Source organism: Schistocerca piceifrons, chromosome 2 (assembly GCF_021461385.2).
Source record: "Schistocerca piceifrons isolate TAMUIC-IGC-003096 chromosome 2, iqSchPice1.1, whole genome shotgun sequence".
Lineage (NCBI taxonomy): Eukaryota > Metazoa > Arthropoda > Insecta > Orthoptera > Acrididae > Schistocerca > Schistocerca piceifrons.
The window spans coordinates 208,423,524-208,451,109 of record NC_060139.1 but is presented as its reverse complement, the minus strand read 5'-3'; the positions used below and the strand labels follow the sequence as shown (position 1 = coordinate 208,451,109).

At 44.8% G+C, this 27,586-nt stretch overlaps 1 protein-coding gene and 1 pseudogene across 1 annotated transcript in view; one reads left to right on the top strand and one right to left on the bottom strand.

Moving 5' to 3' along the window:
- The window catches only part of LOC124776562 (flocculation protein FLO11-like), a 481,553-nt gene that overhangs the window by 79,984 nt on the left and 373,983 nt on the right, over window positions 1-27,586 (top strand). The gene's annotated exons all lie outside the window — the stretch shown is intronic.
- LOC124778772 lies at window positions 599-717 on the bottom strand (annotated as a pseudogene).

Below are 27,586 nucleotides of genomic sequence, written 5' to 3'. Positions count from 1 at the left end.
CTCTGTCCACCACTTTCTCTTTCCCCTCTCTTTGTCCGTCTCCTCCTCCTCCTCCCTCTCGCTGTCCATCTCCTCCTCCTCCTCCTCCTTCTCCGTCTCCAAGTCGAAATAAGCGCTAGGATGGTTTCTATGAATTGGAAACTGCTGTTATCCTCCCCGCCGCTCGGGATAGCCGCTCGATCTGAGGCGTCTTGTCACGGTTCGTGCGGCTCCCCCCGTCTGAGGTTCGAGTCCTCCCTCGGGCATGGATGTGTGTGTGGTGTCCTTAGCGTAAGTTACTTCAAGTTAGATTAAGTAGTGTGTAAGCTTAGGAACCGATGACCTCAGCAGTTTGGTCCCATAGAACTTACCACAAACTTCCATTTTTGTTATCCTCCCCAGTCCGAGCTTGATCTCGGTTTCGACAGAGCTAAACTAAACTCCGTCCAGACAGACCTCGGAAGGCCCATTGGCACCGACCGATCGCCATGTCATCCTCCGTTGGTACTGGACGCTGATGTGTAGGGGCTTGTGGTCAACACAACGCTCTCCCAGGAGCCACTACTTCTCAATCAAGTAGCTTCTCAATAAGCCTCACAAGGACTGAGTGAACCCCTCTTGCCAACAGCGCTCGGTAGACCCGGACTGTCACCCATCCAAGTGCTACGCAAGTCCGACAGCAGTTAACTTCGGTGATCTGACGGGAACCGGTATTACCACTGAGGTAAGGCCGTTGGCCCATCGACAAAGCGCTAAACTTTAATTAATCTGCCTTCAGACTTTTTGGTCCCCGTATGACCTGCTGCTGAGACCAAAGTTTAGATAGCACTAAGATCACTGCACGTGACGACATGAGGAACACCGTCAGTGGTAAACTGCCGGATCTACGGTGTGGTTTTCACTAAGGAAATTCTGCTCCGTACAGAAGGGGCAATTCCAACAAACAGCAGAGTATTTTCCAGTAGGGAAAGACATATAATTCTTAATTGAGGAAAGTAAGACAGTTTGGGAGCTCCAGGCGGTCGCGTTTAACGGTCCCTTCGACGAGCCCGCTGATGTGCAACGTATAGGCACCTGGCAGAGGTTACGTTAACGGGCTTCCTAACACAGGTGTTCTCATACCCACAGCCCACTGCTTTCTACTGTGGGTCGTAAAAAAGAGAATGGAGGAAGGGAAAACATGGTGTCGCGCCGACATCACGATCACCAGAGACAGAAACAGCTGAGCTGCACACGGAAAAAGAGGTAACTGATTGTACGTTTACGCTCTGCAAGTCTTCACACGATGAGTAGTGGAGGGTGCTTTGTGCGTCACTATCAATTCACCCCTCTTCTGTTAGCGAAATAGCGAAATATATGTGGAGTGTACGGTCTCCGAATTTTTTCAGTAAACACACTATACTGTACAACGCATCTCTTATAACGTCTGTTGTTGGGGGTTGATGAGCATCTCCTTGACTCTCTGGCCCTTAATAAAAAAAAAACTCATGACAACATTTGCTGTTTTCCTTTGAATCTCCTCTACCGCCTGCAGTAATCCTACCTGGCCAAAGTCCCAGACTGACAAGCAAACCGGTCATTAGATTAAGCGTTCTGCAAGCGAATGTTTTTACTGGATGACACTTCCATTGTCTCTCAGCCTGCTGTCTGACGTTCTTGTAATAACTTCTTTTTGTCCTTCCGCTTAAAATAATTCCGGACGCAGACTGTTATTCAGTGGGTGATAATTTCAGTGATTGATTACAAGTTGTGTAATCTAAGAGCAGAAGGCCTTTCCGCCTGCATATATCGCAATATTCGGCGTATTTTATATTTTATGTTGGTCTAGGCGCATTGTACAGGGACGAGGGTGAACTTTGAGTGCTACGCCCATCACCGTAACCCACAAGTTCGACGTTCTGTCTTCCACTGAAACCGAAACTGAGCTAGTGAGGCGCAATTTACGTGCTGGGAAACCTGCTGTGTCCTATGTCAACTCGGCGCAAACGGAAAAAGGCAGAGGACAATTAATCGTCAGCAGTTCAAACATTCGGTGGATAACGGTTATACCTGTGGTCCTCATTCAACATAATGAAGGGGCTATCGCTGCAAGCATTGGGGGAACAAACGCAACCGTCTGCGGACTGCGGCGCATGTTGGAACAAATGGTGCCTGTCGTCTGGACTCCGTGGTCATACTTGGACCATTCCAGCGACGGGCAGAGTAGATTGAGAAGAGCAGGCTTCGTCACGGAGTTTCAACGGAGCTCACAATTTTGCTCCCGGAACTGATCGTGCTCCCCTAGTTCTCAATCGAGTGGATAGCTTGAGCCAGAGACTTCGAAGGTTGGTCGATTGACTGATTGATTTGGGGTGGGGGACCAAACAGCAGGGAAGAATGGGCAAGTAAATCGGCCACGCCCTGTCGAAGGAACCATCCCAGCATCTACCTGAAGCGATTTAGGGATCATGGAAAACTTAAATCAGGATGGTAGGGCGCGGGATTGCACCACCGTCCTCCCGAATGCGATGATGATGATGTTTGGTTTGTGGGGCACTCAACTGCGCGGTCATCAGCGCCAATACAAAGTCCCAATTTTTTCACAGTCCAGTCTAGCCACTGTCACGAATGGGGGTGATGATGGTGATGAAATGATGAGGACAAAAACATCCAGTCCCCAGGCAGAGAAAATCCCCAAACCGGCCGGGAATCGAACCTAGGACCCCGTGATCCAGAGGCAGCAACGCTAGCCACTAGACCACGAACTGCGGACTCCCGTATGCGAGTCCAGTGTGCTAACCGCTGCGCCACCTCGCTCAGTACTTCGAAGGTTCTGTGCCAGGCAAGGCTGCCACATCCTAGACTTGTGCCATAGGCTTCAGGACTGACCCTGAACGGGTCATTACTTCGCAACACATCGGAGGCTGCTGTGAGGGTCGCACACAACGGTATTTTTAGATTAGGGAATAGTGCATCCGTTTCAGATAACGATAGCTGTAGGAGTCGAAAGAAATGCTCCCTACATTCGAGGCATTAAAATCCTAGTTATTAACTGCTGACCCATATATATAATGCAAGCGTATGCGTAACTATTCTTCTAAACCTGAGCCACAGTTCTTGTGCGTGCTCTTTTCAGAGCTACATGTTTCGAGTTCCAAATTTAGATAAGTCACTACTGCCTCTTTAAGTAGTTTGCTACACATTTGAATCCTCCTACTAATTTAAGTTGGCTTTTGCACTTCGGTAATTATCGTTGCTGCAAGTGCCCTGTGGTTACTGTCACCACTTGCGACGGTCGACGGTATGGAATGGAGTTGCAGATGCTTCTGCTCGCCAGCTCTCGTCGTCTAACTCGAGGATGATCCCCCTAACCTTACTACGACCAGACACTTGCGCTTACGAACTGGTAAACTGCACAAATAAAGTACTCCCGATGCTGCTGACCGACAGGTACAAATATTAACCAGGGTACAGTCCAGACTCCTGACGTCAAATGACTAATCGAATGCGTTTGTTAAGTTCCTTAAAATTCACAAGTTTTTGTCAGTAACTAAATATAGTTCACTAGTGGTATCTTCAGAACAGTTACATGCCATTTTAATTATTGCGCAAGCCCCAATAGTGATAACGAACACGCTATAAATTTTAGGAAAAGTTGCTGAATGCTGAAGAACACCGATTGATATTTATCAAATCGGTCATTTCGCTGAAAGACGGCCTAATACCAATGACCTAAAGTTCACTCGGCACTAGTGCGAATTCCTGAGTGTCGGATGCCACAAAATATTCTAAGTTCCCACTGGTTTAAAGTCCAGTGGCACTGTTTCAGAATCAATCACCTAAATATGGTGAAAATAATTAGAGTCCAACCTGACCCTATCAGAAAGTAACTTCTGTAAGTATCACCAAACACAGTTCGAAATGCACAAAAATAGAGTCCCACAGTAACGCTTCAGCGGCACTCGTAAGGAAACAGCTACGATTTGGCATCAAAGTCCCGTTTGCTTACAAAAGCCATCACCAAAAGACACAACACGTGAAAAACAGAAGTCCCTAGCGTGTTCCACACCGAAAATATCGTTGTGTCCGGATTCTTCGCACGCGACTGCTGCGGTTGCAGGTTTGAAGCCTGCCTCTGGCATGAATGTGTGTGGTGTCAGGTTAGTTAGGTTTAAGTATTTCAAAGTTCTAGGGGACTGATGACCTCAGAAATTAAGTCCCATAGTGCTCCGAGCCATTTTTGGTTCTTCGCGAATAATTCTATCTACCGTTTGCGCGCACACGCGAAATTCGGCTAAGTTCGACACTTCGGTAACCGCAACAACTGTTACCAAAATGTCGCATCGAACAACACAGGTCCGGCGTCGGCATAAGCGCGCAGAACTCTGTGTGGGACTTTGTGTCAGCTCCGCGTTCGATCCGATATTCCCCTAGGTACGTCACGTAACTGCTTTCCATTGATCACACTTGTTTGCATTACTTTTTAAATAGCAGAGCAATCTTAATTCTGCTTGCACCATTATATGCGCGCTCAAATTCTCATCAAAAATCATGCATTACATAAAATTGTAGTTGCAGTAGTTTGCCCAGAATTAAGGTTTTAATGTTTTCCAATTATCTTTGCAGATCGTGGAAATAGATTTTGTGCATATGTGCCACTAAACAAAATTACAATTCTTTATATGTCACCGCTTTCGCCGGCCGAGGTGGCCGAGCGGTTCTATGCGCTACAGTCCGGAACCGCGCGACCGCAACGGTCGCAGGTTCGAATCCTACCTCGGGCATGGATATGTGTGATGTCCTTAGGTTAGTTAGATTTAAGTAGTTCTAAGTCCCATAGTGCTTCGGGTCATTTGAACCTTTTTTTTTTTTTCTCTCACCGCTTTCCTTGCGGGTTTGAAGCGAACTTTCTGATACGCTGACCAGTATTCAAGTATATACAAAGGGTAAACAAATACTGGCAAAACTATGCAAAATTATTTATAAACGAAGACAACGTATCATAATAATTACAAATATCACGAATTAATCATGTTGAAATGTGTATTATGACACCCACTGTCATACACTATCTTTCTGTTTGTGTATCTGTCTTGTATTATCTGTTTTAATTATTAGCAACAAATAATAAAACCGGTGTTTTACAAGTTTAGAGCTGCGAAGTATACAAGTTATGTCATTCGTTGAGTTTGAAATGAGCACTCGGTCTACTCTATACCTGCATTGCTTCGAAAGTTAAAAATTATCCAGTAAACTGCACATAATGCAGATTTGTTTATTTAACATACTTTGATATAAAATTTGTATAAATCGTATCAATATCTCGGCTGATTCGTCTCAAACTTCTCTTTCATTTGCCGTACTAATTTGGGTTTGCATGTAATGAACGCAAATGTGGATAAAGCATTAAGCCGTGTGCTGGAAAGGGGTAAACGCGCGTGACGTCACGTAACCGCCAGCCGTTTGAAACTGACAGGTCCACGTGGAGCGATCTGCCGCAGACCACTCGCTCGCCGCCGTCTCCTCCCCCTCACTCGTCCGCTGCCTGTCTGAGCCGACTTCACTGGTCGCCGTGCGCGCGCCCTTTTAAGTACGACCCGCGATCAAACTCCTCTCTCCAAATGACAACAAACGACTGTCGTGTCACACACTTTCGATGTGGACGTCATCAAAGAGGTCAGCGGTGTTTGTTGTTATTATGTTGAATATTTTGTCGCAGAAGAAGCTGAGTACCACAGACACGGTAGTGTAGTGGTTGTGATACTAGACTGTGAGTTCAAAAGTTACCTGAACTGTAAAATTTTAGTTTGTCTATTCGATTCGAGTACATTCTAGAAGTATCCACAAATGTCAAGATTTTTTGGATTGATTTGGGGGAAGAGACCAAACGGACGGGGAAGGAAGTCGGCCGTGCCCTTTCAGAGGAACCATCCCAGCATTTGCATGGAGTGATTTAGGGAAATAACGAAAAACCTAAATCAGGATGGACGGACGCGGGATTAAATCGTCGTCCTCCCGAATGCGATTCCAGTGTGCTAGCCACTGCGCCACGTCAAATGTCAAGAATTATGATACTGGAATGTTCTGTAACTGTGTATATACCGTATGTGTTCTGGCCGTAGACAGTTCGCTCCGCGCTCTTGTATGTGGAAGTGCTGAATAAAGCGAAGTTGGTGTTCGTCATTCATCTAATTACCCCTTCTTGTACATGATATTATTCTAGTTTTCAACTCACGACCCTCCATGCAACAGTCTAGTATCGTAAGCACTACACCACGGTGACTGTGCTACACAGCTTCTTCTGCGACAATATTTCTATTTAAGTTTCCGAATTATCTCCTCTAAGGAGTTCTCAGAGAACGCATCCCGTCAATTTTGAGTCGATAGCGCGTCATGAAATTTAGGGGTTGTTTTCTCAAAAACGAAGGGGAGTTGACCCACAATATCTTAGAGCGACCTAGCAAACGTGAATCGGTTGGCCATGTCAGAGGCTTTTCTCTTGTTAGTCCAAACGAAAGCACCTAATAAAGTTTGGGAGCGGATGATACGTAGTATCGTCGAAGTTAATTTTTATCAGTCATATCCAGACACGAAATTACCGCTTATTATCTAATACGAACAGTTGACAGTCTTCGCTTTCTAGCAGTTTAGTAATCTGTACATGACCAATGTATTCTGAAGTGATCAAATGCTTCACACTGGCAAGGAAACTACACGTTCTGTAAAACTCAACTGAACCACACATGTGTAATCCACCGAAGACAAAATAGGCCCTCATCTCATAGTCAAGGAACGAGCGTAAGAGAGCAGATGTAGGAATCCTCCATCTCTGTCGTAGTGGAGGTAGTTCGACGTTGTCTTCATCCGAGCTATTATGAAGAGCCAAATGAGTACCTGTGTGCTGTGGATGACTGTGACGAGTGTTTGTAGAGTGTACTGTTGGGTTTGACTTGTTATGTATGAAGGGAAGGGAGAGGGTGAAACCAGGTGCCGGCTCTTGACCTACTCCTCTCCAATAGCGTAAAGGTGGCCTCCGAACTTTACGTCCCCATCCTTCGGACACGTCTCCATCAACAGGGTCACACGCCCTCACTTCATCAGACGCTGCAAGGGGACTTGTAACTGAATCCAGGACATGGGCGCAAAGACTGGTGATCAGGAACTTTAAGCTGTGGCCTCTCCTCTCCTTTCCGGCGAAATAATGGCGGTGAAAATTTTCCACTACCGAGATTTGAACCGAATTACCTCCGAGGTGAGTGCCACCGCACAGGCTACTTTAGCAACCTCGGCTACTTAGTCGTAGTATTCATTTGAATTATAAATAACTGACACTGTTGGGAAGCAGAAGTGTTTACACTCGGAAGAGTATTCCTGGAGCCACTGTGTAGCAATTGTGGACGTTTGGGGTGTCGCATTGTCCTGCTGGAATTGCCCAAGTCCGTAGGAATGCACAATGGACATGAATGAATACAGGTGATCAGTCAGGATGCTTACGTACGTGTCACCAGTGTCGTATTTAGACGTATCAGGGGTCCCATATCACTCCAAACGCACACGCCCCACACCATTACAGAGCCTCCACCAGCTTGCACAGTCCCCTGTTGACTTGCAGGGTCAATGGATTCATGATGTTGTCCCCATACCAGTACACATCCGTCCGCTCGATACCATTTGAAACGAGACTCCTTCGACCAGGCATTTTGTTTCCAGTCATCAAGAGTCCAATGTCGGTGTTGAAGGGCCCAGGCGAGGCATAAAGCTTTCTGTCATGCAGTTATCAAGGGTATACCAGTTGGCCTTCGGCTCCGAAAGCCAATACCGATGATGTTTCGTTGAATGGTTCGCACGCTGACACTTTTTGATGGCCTAGCATTGAAATCATCAGCAATCTGCTGAAGGGTTGCATTTCTGTCACATTGAACGATTCTCTTCGGTCGTGGTTGGTCCCGTCCTTGCACGATCTTTTTCCGGCCGCAGCGATGTCGGATTCCTGATATTCACGATACTCCTCGTGAAATGATCGTATGGGAAAATCCCCACTTCTTCGTTACCTGGGACATGCTGTGTCCTATCGCTCGTGCGGCGACTATAGCATCACGTTCAAATTCACTTAAATTTTGATAACCTGTCGTTGCAGCAACAGTAACCGATCTAACAAGAGCGCCATACACTTGTCTCGTATAGGCGTGCCGACCACAGCGCCGTGTTCTGCCTGTTTACATATCTCTGTATTTGAATACGCATGCCTATACCAGTTTCTTTGGCGCTTCAGTGTATTGCTCCCGTTAAAGAAGTGTTTTCCTTATGCAATTAGTTGTTCAGTCTAATGTTCACTAAGTGAATGTTCAGGTCCTTTTAAATTACTCTACATCACGAATCACAGACCCCATTAGGGAGTACATGCCCAGTAATTCCGGAGTTAGAATTGCAAGACTCTATAACAATTACCTGCAGTTAGTTCAGGAACTGACATCGCATAAGGTCCGACTGCCCTTCCTTGGCTACGAACAGTCTTTGTGAATGCACAGAATTGCTCCAAAATATGATACAACTGCACAAAATAGAGCGAAAGGACGTGTTATAGGGCTGGTATGTTGGTAAAGAACGTCAATCAACGTCGGCAGATGTTGGTGCCGAAAACGTAGACGGTTAGCCGTATTAACGAGTACCCATTGCAAAGCTGTGCACTGGATTCAGTGACGTGGTGAACGGATGTAAAGTTCTCGTGGTCAGGGCGGCCTGCACGGCCCAAACTTGTCACGCAAACCTGAAGGCGGACAGTTCCAATTTGCCTGCACTTCCTGCTGCGTATCCCGTTACCGTCGGCGGCATCGCTTGCGAAATCTGCGCAACTGCGGCGGCCAGTGACATCATGCTGGATCCTCTGAACTTCTTATCCACAGCTACAGTGAACGTCCGATGAGCTGACTATACGCGAAATTCTGGCAACTTTAAGCCAAATCATCGCAGATAGCTGTGTAATCCAAGTATTACGGTATGAACGTCATGGAGTGCTATAAAAGTCTCTCTTGTTTGATACCACTTCGTTATGTTCAGAGCTTTGTGTTGAATTTTCATATGTAATGAAGGAGCTGTTTGTGGATTAATCACGTCTGAACATAGCAATAAATTGCCAAAACCTGTAAGGTTAAATTGTAATTATTAGGCGATCTTCATCTACATTTGCATGGCTACGCTGTATTTCACACTTAAGTGCCTGGCAGGGGGTTCAGTGAACCACCTCCAGACTATGTCTCTACCATATGTATGAAATGCGAATACCAAAAACAATCAGTTGTATAAGGAAACGACGACACTGAAAATTTGTGCCAGGTGGGGACTCGAACCCTGATTTCCTGCCTTACACGAGCTAATGCCTGTTTTGGCTGTCTCTGCACGACTCACTGCTAGACGAAAACTTCCAAATGTCGTCGCTCCTGCGTCACAACCTGTGCTCGTACACACATTTTAATTGAAAGTTCCTGTCTGGTATCGCCGTATAAATACGATATTCCCTTGCCTATATTGTAAAGATGAATGATACAATGTTCCTTCGGACATCCGTGCATGCTTTGGCTACGCGTGCACAACACACGGCCCGACTCAAACTTCCTTACGTCGTCTTTCCTGCCTCACAACCTGTACTCGTACACACACTATGTAATTTCCGTAGAGGGGAAGACATTTTAAGTAAAAGTCGCTGCCTGGTATCGGCGGATAAACACGACACTGCAGTGGCTCTGCACTGCACTGCAGTATTATGTTTCATTATGTTTGTATGAGCCGGCATGGATGTGTGTGATGTCCTTAGGTTAGTTCGGTTTAAGTAGTTCTAAGTTCTAGGGGACTGATGACCTCAGAAGTTAAGTCCCATAGTGCTCAGAGCCATTTGTTTGTATGATATTTCCTCCATTCGACTGTACGAACTTCTTTATTTTGTATTACTATCATGATTTCGGCTTTAAGCCATTATCAATTACAACGACGCTGGTATAATTAGACTTTGTTAAGTGAAGTCATCGTCAAAGTCTAATTATACCTACCGTTGTTGTACTTTATAATAGCCTAAGGCGGAACTCTTATTACTAATATAAAATAAAGAAGTTTGTACAGTCAGATGGAGGAAATATCATAAAAACATTATTACATGACTGTAGCACAAAAATATGAGAAGTATTTCATTATGTTCGAAGACAGGAGATATTCCAAAATCGTACTGCAAATCGACATCATTGAAAGTGTTCTGTAAGTCACCAGATTACTCCTGTTTCCTTTCTTGGATATTGGTGTGACCTGTGCAACTTCCAAGTCTTTAGGCTCAGATCTTTCGTCGAGAGAGGGAGGTTGTATATGATTGCTATGCAGGCACATACACTCCTGGAAATTGAAATAAGAACACCGTGAATTCATTGTCCCAGGAAGGGGAAACTTTATTGACACATTCCTGGGGTCAGATACATCACATGATAACACTGACAGAACCACAGGCATATAGACACAGGCAACAGAGCATGCACAATGTCGGCACTAGTACAGTGTATATCCACCTTTCGCAGCAATGCAGGCTGCTATTCTCCCATGGAGACGATCGTAGAGATGCTGGATGTAGTCCTGTGGAACGGCTTGCCATGCCATTTCCACCTGGCGCCTCAGTTGGACCAGCGTTCGTGCTGGACGTGCAGACCGCGTGAGACGACGCTTCATCCAGTCCCAAACATGCTCAATTGGGGGACAGATCCGGAGATCTTGCTGGCCAGGGTAGTTGACTTACACCTTCTAGAGCACGTTGGGTGGCACGGGATACATGCGGACGTGCATTGTCCTGTTGGAACAGCAAGTTCCCTTGCCGGTCTAGGAATGGTAGAACGATGTGTTCGATGACGGTTGGATGTACCGTGCACTATTCAGTGTCCCCTCGACGATCACCAGTGGTGTACGGCCAGTGTAGGAGATCGCTCCCCACACTATGATGCCGGGTGTTGGCCCTGTGTGCCTCGGTCGTATGCAGTCCTGATTGTGGCGCTCACCTGCACGGCGCCAAACACGCATACGACCATCATTGGCACCAAGGCAGAAGCGACTCTCATCGCTGAAGACGACACGTCTCCATTCGTCCCTCCATTCACGCCTGTCTCGACACCACTGGAGGCGGGCTGCACGATGTTGGGGCGTGAGCGGAAGACGGCCTAACGGTGTGCGGGACCGTAGCCCAGCTTCATGGAGACGGTTGCGAATGGTCCTCGCCGATACCCCAGGAGCAACAGTGTCCCTAATTTGCTGGGAAGTGGCGGTGCGGTCCCCTACGGCACTGCGTAGGATCCTACGGTCTTGGCGTGCATCCGTGCGTCGCTGCGGTCCGGTCCCAGGTCGACGGGCACGTGCACCTTCCGCCGACCACTGGCGACAACATCGATGTACTGTGGAGACCTCACGCCCCACGTGTTGAGCAATTCGGCGGTACGTCCACCCGGCCTCCCGCATGCCCACTATACGCCCTCGCTCAAAGTCCGTCAACTGCACATACGGTTCACGTCCACGCTGTCGCGGCATGCTACCAGTGTTGAAGACTGGAGCTCCGTATGCCACGGCAAACTGGCTGACACTGACGGCGGCGGTGCACAAATGCCGCGCAGCTAGCGCCATTCGACGGCCAACACCGCGGTTCCTGGTGTGTCCGCTGTGCCGTGCGTGTGATCATTGCTTGTACAGCCCTCTCGCAGTGTCCGGAGCAAGTATGGTGGGTCTGACACACCGGTGTCAATGTGTTCTTTTTTCCATTTCCAGGAGTGTATTATTCCAACATACTCTGAAGGGAACTTGTATACAGTCTGGATCGGAAGACTTGCCTTTACTGTGAGATGTGCGTGGCTTCGCCACACAGAAGACATCTACTTTTCTTGGCAGCTGTTCTTGAGTGGAATTCCAGGATACTTACTTCGTCTCTGATATTTGATGTAATAAATGATTATACTGACTAACCACAGCGCGCGCACAGATACTTTTCACTAATAATAAATCTTCCCCCGCTTCATACGCGAATGGAACTGGAAGACACCTCTATACCGATTACGTCGAACGCCAGAATGGCTCCCTCAAGTGGTCATGGAGAATTCCGTTCTTCTTCTACTTCTTTGTCTTGTCACAGTCTGGGATGTGTCTCCAGTTACGATATCAACATGATATATCTCCCTTTCTTCCTACAACACACATTTATTTATTTACATGTCTAGTTCCGTAGGACCAAATTGAGGAGCAAATCTCCAAGATCATGAAACGTTCCAGCAGATGAAATAGCAACATAAAAGTTATAACAAATAAAATGTTTGTGAACAAAAAAAAGTCAAGCCATAAGTTTAAGTAAACGCAATCAGTAATATAACATGGAATCAGCTTAATTTTTCAAGGAACTCCTCAACAGAAGGAGTGACCCATGAGGAAACTCTTCAGTTTCGATTAGAAAGCACGTGGATTACTGCTATGATTTTTAATTCGTGTGGTAGCTTATTGAAAATGGATGCAGCAGTATACTGCACCCCTTTCTGCACTTAAGGAAGCGCGATCCAAATGCAGATTGGATTTCTGCCTAGCATTTTTTTTTCCATCAGTCTTCTGACTGGTTTGATGCGGTCCGCCACGAATTCCTCTCCTGTGCTAACCTCTTCATCTCAGAGTAGCACTTGCAACCTACGTCCTCAATTATTTGCTGGATTTATTCCAACCTCTGTCTTCCTCTACAGTCATTGCCCTCTACAGCTCCCTCTAGTATCACTGAAGTCATTTCCTGGTGTCTTAATAGATGTCCTATCATACTGTACCTTCTCCTTATCAGTGTTTTCCACATATTGCTTTCCTTTCCGATTCTGCGCAGAACCTCCTCATTCCTTACCTTATCAGTCCACCTAATTTTCAGCATTGTCTGTAGCATCACATCTCAAATGCTTCGATTCTCACGTGTTCCGGTATTCCCACAGTCCATGTTTCACTACCATACAATGCTGTACTCCAGACGTACATCCTCAGAAACTTCTTCCTCAAATTAAGGCCCGTATTTGATATTAGTAGACTTCTCTTGGCCAGAAATGCCTTTTTTGCCATAGCGAGTCTGCTTTTGATGTCCTCCTTGTTTGAGTACAAAAGCCTTTTAGTGTTAAAATTTGTGCATCATGGTCTGAAAGGCCATTCACCCTTTTACTAACAGAATGCCCATCTAGTAATGAAGAATGAATAAAAATATTGTCTCTGGCTGTGCTACTGTTCCCCTGCACCCTCGTTGGTAAAAACACAGTCCACATTTTCCTTGCACAATCACATACAAAATTAATATTGAAGTCACCACATATATATTTTTGGTACTTCCTATAAAATGAAACAAGTAACCTCTCTAGCTTCAGCAGAAATGATCTGAATTCAGAGTTTGGACCTATAAACAACAACAGTTAGAAGTTTAGTTTTACTAAATTCAACTGCCCCTGCACAAAATTCAAGTATCTGTTCAGTGCAGTCCCGTGATACCTCTACGGTCTCAAATGGATTTTTTTTTCCGTACATGGCCACTCCCTCACTCCTCAAGGAACAGCCAGCTAATCTGTATTTATGTAAGTCTGCAGGCTTGTCACTGAAGTTAAAATTTTCTGGGTTATTAGGCCGCGTCATATTTCTTCTAAAATGATCGATGTTTCGACCCTCTGCTGGGCTCTTCCTCAGGATCTTCTGCTAATAGTAGTGGACCCCAGAAGATCCTGAGGAAGATCGCAGCAGAGGGGTCGAAACGTCGAACATTTTAGAAGAAATATGACGCGGCCTGAGAACACAGAAGATTTTTACTTCAGTACTCTTTATTTGTCACACTTTTCGTTAATGACAGACAGTAGGTCGGTTGGGTGGTGTGGAGTCCGATGTAGTTCCTTGCCTGCTCGAAACAAGCAGTTTCGTGTTGGCCTGGAATGATTTGAGGAAACCGCCAGCAAATTATATCTGCATGATTTTTCAGGGATTCGAATAGCAGCCCTGACTGGTCGACTGAGCGGTCGAAACGAAATCGTCTCGATTCATGTCGAAATTTTTGTTTCGAAATTTTGTAAGCGGAGAGCTGTTATCAAAGATATACTCTCTTACGCAGTCTTATCTGTACTGGTAGTGCATTAACACGGATATCCCGTAACCCTCATTTCTCAGGATATCTCGCGGCGAGATCAGGACAATAGATACAGGCGGCTGACACAGCAGCGGAAGTGGAACAGCGAGACAAAGGCGCCACCACGTCCTCAGCAGTACAGTAGTAGCCACACTGCTGACGAAGTTCGTCTCGACGGTAAACAATACAGGCATACGAGACCTGCGTCGGCGACCAGTGCTGTCACGAGTGACCACTGAAAAGTGTTTTACAGTTCATTTCATCCTGCAGTGTGACGTCACGTTTCACGTGTATCTGAACAGCGTACACCAGGATTTCGCAATATTGTTGTATAGATGCTAACAGACAAGATTCATGAGTAAGGCTTAATTATATTTTGAAACAGTCCCGAAGCTTGTCTTCCTTTATTTAAGTTTAGCCTGGGAGTTCATATGAGTTTCTCATTTTGGTTTTATGACCTGAAATGTTACCCCTTTGTATTAAATCTGACCCACATGTAAGTGAACGCAATCTGACTGTGATGACTAAAGTTTTGGAGTGGCAAGGACTTCCGCGAACCGTAATGGAAGAAAGGAGAGTTAACAAGAGATAACGAAGACAAAACGGAAATTAGAATCCTCACAGTATACCTAATGCATCTGCTGTATGTGTGTGTGAATAATTTGTAACTTACAAATACAATTTGTGTAAGACAAATATTTCGGCCATCTATGCCCTACACTACCTAGTAATCTGAAAGAGTCTTGAGCTTGTGTGGTATTACAAATTACTTAGATGATTCCGTCTCCACCAGCAAGTGTTCAGAAGTTCCACAGCGAAGTGAACTTGCTTACATGGCTGAAAATTCTTACATCTAATATTGATTTGATCCGTTGGACGTTTGTTATTCTTGATGCGAACTGTGCACAGTAAATTGTGTGTGATGTTTACTACGTGTGAAACCCTGCACAGATCGATCACAAGAAAACTTTCAGACAATTGAACAATTCGGAACTTCACACATCAGAACCATTACGAAAAAATGCCATAGTACACAGGAAAAACGCACAACGAGAGTTATTTCCCTTAGCACGTCGTGCAAAATATACTGAACATAAGAGAAATTTTATTTTTGAGAAACAAATTTCTGAGAATGTACGTTGTAGCACAGCATTGTAGTGAAGCATTGACTGTGGGAAAAAGGGAACAGAAGAGGATCGAAGCATTTGAGATGTGGTGCTACAGACGAATGTTGAAAGTTAGGTGGACTGATGAGGTAAGAAATGAAGAGGTTCTGCGACGAATCGGAGAGGAAAGAAATATGTGGATAACACTGACAAGGAGAAGGGACAGGGTGGTAGGACATCTGTTAAGGCATCAAGGAATGACTTCCATGGTACTAGAGGGGGCGGTAGAAGCAAAAACTGTAGAGGAAGACAGAGATTGGAATACATCCAGCAAATAACTGCGGACGTTGGTTGCAAGTGCTAATCTGAGATGAAGACGTTGGCACAGGAGTGGAATCCGTGGTGGACCGCATCAAACCAGTCAGAAGACTGATAACTCAAAAAGAAAAAAGAAGCTGGTGTGATCGATCCCCAGACGTCAGATGTGTTCTCCACAACTGGGCGCAGTACCGCAAATCGTGACTGGTAGAAGAAAAGTTGTTTATAAGCGAAACCATTTACATCATATGTAATTCTGAGCATCAATTAAATACAGTTAAACTGAGTTAGGTACCTTTCGATAACGTAGTTCTTGAGTGAACACATAAGGAGATGTGGAACACGTGCAAAGATTCATTGGACAAAAACGGGGGAGAAGGATAATAATCCAATCCGTACTCAAATGCAATACAAAGTTCATACACAGGGTGACATGCTTCATATATGAACACAACAGACCATGTACTTTACATCCTCACCGTATATTATAGACAAAATAAAATTACGAAATATTATTATTAATTTCTGAAGAACTATCTTACGAGCCTTCGGTGACTGAATTAGAAATGGATATTGATCCCCACATGTCGTAAAGAAGTTGAAAACGTGAACAAGCCAAATACGACTGTAAAATTTATCGCGGAAGGAAACCTAATTTCCATGATATGGAATGGCATGTAATTTACAGTCATGTTAATACAGCGGAAACGTGCGAAGTAGCGACGATCTCACCATACTCCAGAACGAAGTAGTGTGAACGCGCCCATCTTTAGGTCACAAGACGAAATGTCTATATGATTAAGAACATCGGTACAGTCAGTTGTCATGGCAGTAGGACCCTTGTGCTATGGCCACGAGGCATTCCGAAACTAAATACGCAGCCAAGAATACACATCAGCTGGAACCTGTCAAAACTCTCTCCTCCCGTCAAGATACACCTTTCACTCTCTACCCAGAGGAGCAACGCGCTAGCAGACTGAAGGTCTTTGGGCCAACAAGTGATTATCGTAGCGCACTCGAGTACGCTGTGTGACAGACGTTGGCCCAAAGCAGACGCCTTTCAAGTCTAGATTACGTTTTTAGTAGCAGTACCAGTCGAATTAAATCATTGTCAGGTCTAACTCTAAAACAGCGTCGTCGTAACGACACGCAACAGCTGACGCCGATGGTAGCAGCCATCCTTCTCTATATCAGTGTTAGGCAGGAAGACGCCGTATTTTGTCCGACACCAGTGTAACTGTTACATAAGACGTTTTCTAGACAGTTTTGTTCGTAAAATAATAAAACAGATTTACTAATTCAGTCACAGAAGGCTCAATGCTCGTAAGACAATGCTTCAGAAACTAGTAATAATTTGACAGGTTCCGGCTGATGTGTATTCTGGGCGGCGTATTTCGTTTCGAAATGCCTCGTGGCCACAGTACAAGGGTCCTGCTGCCATGACAACTGACCGTACCGATGTTCATAGTAATACAGACGTTTCATCTTGTGACCTAAAGATGGGCACTTTCACGCTACTTCGTTCTGGAATACGGTGGGATCGTCGCTACTTCGCACGTTTCATCTGTATTAACATGACTATAAATTAAGTGCCCTTCCAGATCATGGAAATTAGATTTCTTTCCGCGATAAATTTTACAGTCGTTTTTGGCTTGTTCACATTTTTAACTTCTTTACGGCATGTGGGGATCAGTATCCGTTTCTAATTCAGTCACCGAAGGCTCAATGCTCGTAAGATAATGCTTCAGAAATTAATAATAATATTTCGTACTTTTCCTTTGTCTATAATATCCGGCGAGGATGTAAAGCATGTTCATATATGAAGCATGTCACCCTGTGTATTGCATTTGAGTACAGATTATTATCCTTCTCCCTCGTTTTTGTCCAATAAATCTTTGCACGTCTTCCATATCTCCTTATGTGTTCACTCAAGAATTACGTTGTCGAAAGGTACCTAACTCAGTTTAACGGTATTTAAAGCTGGGGCGAAACTGCCTGAATTAATTGATGCTCAGAATTACATATGATGTAAATGGTTTCGCTTATAAACAACTTTCGTGCTACCATTATATTCATACTCTGGAGCAACAGATGTGAAACAAAATGAATGCGTCACAGAAAACGAAAAATTTGTCGTATACGGATAATGGTGAACCATTTTAAACAATTATAATTTCGGGGTGATACAACCAGTACACAAATATTTTGTGATATCGTACAAAGTTAGAATATCATCTTATTTATATCGTGACCTTAAATCAGGGATGCATTTTATTTGCTTTGACGTGATTGCTTTCGGGCGATTATCTCAGGCGTTGTCAATCAGTTATGCATCACGACATTCGATACTTACGTGTAAGCTTTCGTACATATCTGAATCTTGCCTGCCTCTCAGCACAATGACGTGCTCAAATGTCTTACAAACTTGACTCGCTCTTTAAGCACCTTGTATGTTACCTATCAACATGCTTGCTGACTAGTGAAGTATTTCAAGAGTTTTGAGCATACTTTGTAAGAAATTGAGTTCTGTTTCCTTTATCCCTCCCGAAATATTTATGAGTAGCCCGCCATCTCCCCTGCCCCACCCCCCTCTCCCCCCACGTCGCCACACACTTCTTTGAGGTACTGGACGTTAGTTTCGCTTGTGGCGCTGTCCCCTCATTGAGAACGATGCCCTGAGCTCTGTTTGCTAGGGACCGTTCAATCTAATCGCCTACCTGTCCCGATGAGTTCCGTATTTTGTTTACTAGTCGACCGAGTGGAAGTGTATCCACGGCCTTCCAGAAGTCAAGAAACACGGCATTCGCCTGATATTCACAATCCACAGTCTCCTACACTGAACAGCACAAACCAAGTTTCTTCCAAATCCAGTGGCAGACGCTGCAACACAGGCTTTGTCCATCGCAGTGTTGTTTACTGTTTAAGTTTACAGAGTGTACGCTAGCAAATACAGAGGGGTCCAAAAAAATGTATCCATTGTTTAAAAGTCCATAACTTGCAAACTGATTGACGGAGTTGTCTCATTTTTGGTGAAAGTGTAGCTTAAAGTCCAACTTAAACTCTCACTGTAGGTGTTGGAAATGGTCACCATTAATATCCACACACAAACGATGCCGCCGAACTGCAGCACGAAAGTGACGTCCTTTAGTGCCCCCCACAGGTAAAAGTCCAGAGGAGTTAGGTCTGGGGAACGTGGTGGATACTCCACAGCATCTCTACGGCCTATCCATCTTCCTGGTACAGTTTCGTCGAGATACGCCCTAACACGATTTTGGTAGTGGGCTGGGGCACCATCTTGTTGAAAGTAAACTCTTCCGTCTCCATACAAGTCTCGGATAGCAGGTAAAATGGATGTCTGAAGCTTCTGAAGGTACACCTCACCGGTAAATGTGCCGTCAAAGAAGAATGGCCCAATAAAGCCCCGGTGAGACAACTCACACCACACATTTATTCCTGGCAAATTCACAGCTTTGTCTACATAGACGTTCGGATTTTCGGTGGCCCAGTAGATGCAATTGTGGCGATTTACTGCACCATTGAGTTTGAACTGTGCCTCATCAGACCACACAATCATCTCTGGAAACTCTTCATCGTTGCGCACCATGTTAGTAAACCACTCACAGTGCTCCATTCTACGATCTGGGTCGTCCTCGTTCATTGCGTATAGCAATCGTGGTATGTAGCACTTCTACTTTGCTGTCTTCAAAACACTAAAGGATGTCGTTTATCGACAAAAGCCACGCACATTGAATGAACTTCGAGAATCCATCGTACATTCATGTGCAAATATCCAGCTGACCAATAGTTCGTGCTGCAGTTTGGCCGCATCGTTTGTGTGTGGATGTTAATGGTGACCATTTCGAACAACTACAGTGATATCTTTAAGTTGGACTTTAAGCTACATTCACCAAAAATGAGACAACTCCGTCAATTAGTTTGCAAATTATGGACTTTTAAACAGTGGATACATTTTTTTGGACCGCTCTGTATACCGATTCTTCCTACTTATACGTCGCGAAAAGACAGCGAAGGTAAAATCAGATCTCATGTGGAGACTTACCAGCACTCGTTCTTCCTGGGTAGCATTCGCGATTGGAACAAGAAAGGAGAACTGGTGCATAATGTACCCTCCACCATACGTCGTAAGACGGCTTGCCGAGTACAGATATAGATGTAAATGTAGATATTTCACGCTACCAGTTCTCAAGAGCGTGATGTTTACAATCGCTTTTCTCTTCGCAATACTACAGGGACGCCGTATCCGATTGCATGTGGGCCACTGTATACATGTAAAATGGTCTTTTGGGCAACTAGCGTGGCGATGGGCAGGATAGAAGATTTCAAGGAATCGAGAATATGTTGGAGACCCAACAGCGCGGTAGCGAAGCTCCACGCAAAATTCCGTGAAACTGCTTCTGTCGCAGCAAAACCGAAAGCTTGACGATCAAAAGGAAACGAATTCACATACAACAATCGACATTTACAGAAGACCGTCACAGTGGGAACAGAAGAAGCGGATTGGTTGTTAACATGAAATAATTGTGAAATCGTTCTGTGCTGCGTTGTTGTGTGCGACGAACAGCGAACGCTATCGGTATTTCCTTGTTGCGTGAGGGAATGGAACAAGAGTTTCGCCTGGTAGCTGTGTCTACCGCACAATGCAGCCGGCGTTTGCACAGCTCCGCACACTCACGCCTACTTAATCAGCAGCTGCGGGATCGTCTGCCTCTTTCCTCAGACGCATTTCCACAACCGTGTGACGTCATTATTGTTCTACAAGAAAGGGATGTATTGCGCTTGAAGGCGCCACTCTGCGAGAGAAATCTCATTACGCCAGGAGTATCCAAATTCCAGAGTACCCGACTTCACGAAACATTAACCACACAACAAATTACACGCGTCTGTGCGCCGAAGCACGGACACGAGAAATAACTACACACAGAACACGTAGTAGGGCTGGACAAACGATACTCGCGGTTCAACGGGCTCTAGATTTCCCGATACGCCGCAGCGTTCGGTACAATATCGAGATTGTTCGAACAGTCACATGTTGAGTGCTAGAGATATGCAAGAAAGTACGAACAAGTGACGACAATAAATGCCGCTTAAAATTAGACTACTTCATGAAACACTGAAGGAAAACAGCGTTAAATCCCATCACTGCACAAACCCCTACTGTGTTTGAACAATTCGGGAGGACGACGGTTCAATCCCGTCTCCAGCCATCCTGATTTAGGTTTTCCGTGATTTCCCTAAATCGTTTCAGGAAAATGCCGGGATGGTTCCTTTGAAAGGGCACGGCCGATTTCCTTCCCCATCCTTCCCTAATCTGAGCTTGCGCTCCGTCTCTAATGACGTCGTTGTCGACGGGACGTTAAACAACACTAACCTAACCCTAACGTAACCTGCGTTTGAACAAGTTTACAATGTGTTCTCATATAGTACCGATGTTGTTGTTGTTGTGGTCTTCAGTCCTGAGACTGGTTTGATGCAGCTCTCCATGCTACTCTATCCTGTGCAAGCTTCTTCATCTCCCAGTACCTACTGCAGCCTACATCCTTCTGAATCTGCTTAGTTTATTCATCTCTTGGTCTCCCTCTACGATTTTTAACCTTCACGCTGCCCTCCAGTACCAAATTGGTGGTCCCTTGATGCCTCAGAACATGTCCTACCAACCGATCCCTTCTAGACAAGTTGTGCCACAAACTCCTCCCCAATTCTATTCAATACCTCCTCATTAGTTATGTGATCTACCCATCTAATCTTCAGCATTCTTCTGTAGCACCACATATCGAAAGCTTCTATTCTCTTCTTGTCTAAACTATTTATCGTCCATGTTTCACTTCCATACATGACTACACTCCATACAAATACTTTCAGAAACGACTCCCTGACACTTAAATACCGATATGTATTAATTTATAAATATTTATGCTCATTTCTGAGTTAAGGTAACAGACAAGGACGAATATGTTGTCCTCCAAAAAAAATAACACTTGACTCAACCCATTATAATATTTTATTTGTTTAAAAAAACGGCAATTTTTTACAAAGTATGTTGCAAATGAGCGATTCAGTCCCTGTTTACGTGGTAGGATAACAGATAAAAACTTTACCAGCTTTTAATCTGTTTGAAAACAAGACAGCAACATTCAGATGAAACAATCAAGACAAGTAATTAAGGAAAAATGCCGAACAAACAAAAATACATCGTAATAAAATCAATTTTTATCGCGGGAATGAATTATAGCGGCAAGACCCATCTAAGAGGTAGTAATATTAGAGTTCACTAGGTCACCGGACGAACAAAAAGTTGACAATTGGATAGAATCACGATTGCGATTTTTATTTATTTATTAGTTGCCATTGTTACGCATGACTGCACCCTAGAAGTTATTTCAGACCGAGTTCCACAATTATTTTAATTATTAAAATAAATAGTGCATCAAAACCCCCAACGCAGGTCGTTGCGATAGTACAAACTAAAGTCACTAAATGGTAGGCCGATCAAAAGATCGAACAGAACCCGAGATTTCCCGAACTGTGACGTAACTATGTTCGAAAAATTCGAGTCGTGTTTAATCACAGCCCAAACACGTAGAGAGCCCATATATAGGGAGTGTGGCCAGTCTCAGATCCTAACTGCGCGCTTGAGGCACACAACTAGGCATCGCCATTACATGAAATGCACCCGCTTACTGGCTATAACAAGACAAGTTACACCAAAGCAGCCCTGCTAGCTTGTTATTTGGCGCGTGACTAATCACCTTAGCTAATACAGTTCCAATTTGGCTATATTTTACTGAACAGTTTGCTGTGAGGCAGGGTATACGTCGGACGAATGTCAAGAGAAATGTTTAACAATGACGTTCTCGAAATAATTGGAATCGATAATATAAAATCTCCTTTTTTTTATTTTACACGTTCTGAAGCCATTTCTGTTTTGCCTGCTGAGAAATTCGTACCTGAAGTTTGTAGCCTGTAAGCTTTGAGTATATTTTTTGTTCGTCACCGCGTTATATATTTTCAGTGAGTCATTGTGGAACCAACAACTTTCTCTTATATTGGAGAACTACTGAAGACGTATTTCTTGCACTGACATTTAGAAGGGCTGAAACATAAAGAAGCGTAAAAACAATTTAAGTGTAGCCAATTTTCGGAAACGAAACATGTTTACATCCCACATTGACGGGTAAATGATTACGTTATACACAGTAGCAAAATATCTATTCTCAGACTTCCACAACCAATAATATCTCCTCTAAACTTCAACAAACAGCAACCTGAAACCTTAATGTGTGGTTTGGAAGTTGGATGTACTACTACAGACATCTCAAAAGACGCAAATCAAATTCCTGGCATTAACAAATCACTACCAGAGGTTAAGGACACGATAAATGACGACTGAACGCAAAATCTCTCCATTAATATCCAAGACCTGTACCACTTAGCCACCTATACACGTACCAAAGTATGGCATTAAACATTTTTCAGTCCGCAGCTCGTGGTCGTGCGGTAGCGTTTTCGCTTCCCGCGCCCGGGTTCCCGGGTTCGATTCCCGGCGGGGTCAGGGATTTTCTCTGCCTCGTGATGACTGGATCTTGTGTGATGTCCTTAGGTTTAAGTAGTTCTAAGTCCTAGGGGACTGATGACCATAGATGTTAAGTCCCATAGTGCTCAGAGCCAAACATTTTTCAGACGCAATACGTTATGCACTAAATGAATAATACAGGGCGTTTAAACGCTTTATAATATTTATTCTATTAAACTTACAGTTATAAATGATATGTCAAATGAAAGAGCAACTCAGACAGTTTTACCAATAACCTTATAAATGTTCAATGTGAGCACTATTTGTCACAAGCCACACATGAAGTCTATAGCCGAGTTCTTCCCAGACGTTGATAAGTGTGTCTTCAGTGATTGTAGCAACAGCTGCTTCAATCCGGTGTCTTAATTCAGGGAGGTCTGCTGGTAGCGGAGGCCCGTACACACGATCCCTGGTGAATCCCCAAAGGAAAAAATCGCATGGCGTTAGGGCGGGTGAACGATGAGGCCATGCAAAGCAAGCCCTCTCATTGGGCCCCTTGCGGCCTATCCAGCGCTCGGCTATAGACTTGATGTGTGCCCTGTGACAAATGGTGCTCACAATGAACATTTATAAGGTTCTTGGTAAAACTATTTGCGTTGCTCTTTCATTTTGCATATCATGTATAACTTTAAGTTTAATGTAATAAATATTATACAGCGTTAAAACCCCGATATTAATTTATAAACACCCTGTATCAATATTTGAGGGCCGACAACTGACGCCACCGTATGACAACTGTTTGCCGCTAAAAATGTGGCGTTTCTACTCGTTCTTGTGCTAGCAACATACAGATCAGTCTTGAAACAAAAGTAGATACAACTATATGTTATAGGTTAGACATCACTGTTGCATATCACAGCAGAACACTCGTACTTCACACAGAAAAAAAAATTCGGTTCCCACAAATCACCATGACGATTCTCGTCTTCCGGGTTAACTTCAAGTGCCCACTATTCGCATCTTCATTTGGCGGAAATACTAGCGTCACAAATCCACCTTCATTATTTATACAGTCAATAATTGAACGACTAGCCTTTGCTCTGCGTTAGCCACAACTGCAGTGTTAGTGATTCATTTGTCGCAATCATCGGCGATCAGGAGGCCTACCTTCGAGCGCTCCGTTCTGACTCTGCAGGCAATAACCGTCCTAAGTTGAAAGGTGAACAGTGTTTGCAACATTCGTTCTTGAGTACAACTAAGTCCCACCGACGAGCACATACTCTCGCTGAACAACTTCGGCCACTTGAGCGGGTCCGCATTGCCGGTGTGCGGAAGCTGCACATGCTGCAAATGGTTCAAATGGCTCTGAGCACTATGGGACTTAACTGCTGTGGTCATTAGTCCTCTAGAACTTAGAACTACTTAAACCTAACTAACCCAAGGACATCACACACATCCATGGCCGAGGCAGGATTCGAACCTGCGACCGTAGCGGTCGCGCGGCTCCAGACTGTAGCGCCTAGAACCGCTCGGCCACGGACTGCTGCCCATGCTGCGCTCATTGTATCGGCGGTGTGTCGCTGATTTCATCAGTAGCCTGTGGAACATTCCCACACCTGAAGACCAGGTTCTGGATGTTCGTGTACGGCAGACGCATGTCAAGACTGATGCACAGTGGTGGCCAACCGATCATCACCCAGGGACAGAGCCCGGGCACGTGTTCAACCAGTTGTGTCATCAGGGGCCACTGTGAACCGTCTACTTGCAGCAGGATTAACATCACGTGTGCCTCTGGCCAGGTTACCACCGATGCCATGACACCGCCAAGCATGGCTACTATGGTGTCGTGGAAGAGTTGATCGGAGAGTGGAATGGCTCTCTGTTGTCTTCACTGATATTGGTAGTTTTCTCTGTACACGTGTTTGGCGTAGACCTGGTGAGGTGCCTGTTCCTGTGTGCATTCGCCCACGACACAGGTCAAATCACAGGCTTCATTGCGTAGGGGGGGGGGGGGAGGGGTGAGGGGCGACATCTGTTAAAACTCAGGTTTACATTTGGTATTTTTGTAAGATGAAGTAACCAGTGCCAGTACGTTGCACAGGCTGCTATCACCCATCACCCAGCTACTGTCATTTCTTCGACAAGAAGGTATTGTGCTTTTTCAGCAAGACAATGCTTCTTCTTTGTGTACAACCACTTTCCTGGCCAGCGAGATCAGCAGAGCTCTCGCCAATCCAACACGCGTGATAAAGAGGGAACTTGTTCTCCAGGGCCGCCTCTGTGGCCGAGCGGTTCTAGGCGCTTCAGTCCGGAACCGCGCTGCTGCTACGGTCGCAGGTTCGAATCCTGCCTCAGGCATAGATGTTTGATGTCCTTAGGTTAGTTAGGGGACTGATGACCTCAGATGTTAAGTCCCATAGTGCTTGGAGCCATTTGAACCTTTTTTTTTTTTGCCGAGGTTCAACAAAAGGTGCTGGTGCTTGGAACAATCTATAGCAGGATGCCATTCGGCAGATTTATGATCGTTGCATGCGAGAATACACGCCTGCGTTGCCGTCATTTTGATATCTTCTTTTGATACCTTCTCTTAAGGATTCAAAAGGGAAAGGCAACATTTGGAGTTGGTCAAGCTGGAACACAACGGTTCTGGTGTGCTAAGCAGCTGAGCACAGTAGCTAAACATTTAGTTGTTTACTTAGTCTGCAAAAAATTCAAAGCTATTTTAAAAACATAAAAAAATATTAAAACCAATAATCCTTGAAACTTGTCCGAAAGAACAGACACCTCGTATTCATACAATTTGATAGGCCTAGCTGGGCAATGGATCCACCATCTTCAGTGCGGACGCATAATTACGTCCGACCTCCCGTGGGAATCACAGAGAGCGAAGGTGGAGGAACTGGACATGGACTTCCAGGCCGAAGGCGTGTCTGGAGACGCCCGGACAGCGGTGGGCTACCAACCTGACTGTCGCCCGACATACGGCCCGAGAACCATGTGTGATGGCCTAGGGTGCCATTTCTTTTAGTAGCAGGACCTCTTTGGCTCCCATCCGCGGCACCTTTACAGCACAGCGGTACATCGACGATAGTCTATGCCCTGTTTTGTTGCCCTTCATTACAAGCCATTCTCGACTTACATTTCAGCAAGATAATGCCCGCCCGCACACGGCCAGAGTTTCTACTGTAACTCTCCGTGCTTATCAAATCTACCCTGTCCAGCAAGTTCGCCGGTTATTTTCTCAATTGAGAATTTTTGGAGCATTATGGGCAGTGCCTTCCAACTATCTCGGGATTCTGACGATCTAACGCTCCAATTGGACATAATTTGGCACGATACCCGACAGGAGGACATCCTATAACTCTGTCCATCAACGCCAATCCGAAGGCCTGCATAAGGGCCACAGGTGGATCAACGCGTTACTGACTTGCTTAAATGTGTAAAGCTCTTTCCCTCGAACAAATCATACAATTTTTCTGATATTGTAATCACTTGTTTTTCTGCACATTTACATGTTATCCAGTGATTTCCCTCCCTTTCACGTAACTCCTTGGTGACGCGTCTTTTTTCATCGGTGCAGTGTGTATATGCCTGTGTACGCACACTAATCTTTTTTTCCTTATCTGTACGTGAGATAAACGTTGATGGAAGCATAATGGTACCGAGGGCTTCTTCGAATGCAGAGTGTCGGGCAGAAGTACGTCGTCTTTCTTCCGAGATTTCCTATTTAAGTTCGCAAGAACTTTGGTTACCGAACTGTTACAATGCTGGTAGCGGCGTCTTACAAGTATTCCAAACACTGCAACAGTATTGTGGAACTGGTCGCACTTGACTATCGTACAGTATGCACCTTCCTTTTCAGATCTATCGCCCATTCCCAGAAACCTTCCACTAAATCTTTCATTGATTTTACCTACTAATAATTTCACGTGATTATCCCATTTCATATCCCTTCTTAGTATTACCCCTAAATACTTTTACGATGTGACATACCGAGCGAGGTGGCGCAGTGGTTAGCATATAGGACTCTCATTCGGAAGGACGACGGTTCAAACCCACTTCCGGCCATTCTGGCTTTCCCGTGATTTCCCTAAATCGCTTCAGGCAAATGCCTTTGAAAGGGCACAGCCGATTTCCTTCCCCACCCTTTCCTAATCCGACTATTTGTTCCGTCTGTAATGACCTCGTTGTCGACAAGACATTAAACACAAATCTCTCCTCCACCTCCATGATGTGACGTGCTAAAGATGTTCATCACTAATTACAAAATCAGATACTATACAGTTTTCTCTCTCTCTCTTTGTTACAGGTACTGTCCTCATTTAAAGAGAGCTGCCAGGAGAGATCCTGCAAAGGTCTGCCCTGTCTACACTATGTGCAAGAAAACACGTAAGCTTGAGTATTTATTTATTCGTTTATTGCACTGTAGCCTGTTACCTATAATTTAAACGCACGCTGTACGCATTCTTATGAGAATTATTACTATCAACAACTATTTTTTCCTATACGCGCTGCTAATGATACAATATGTTCATTGCA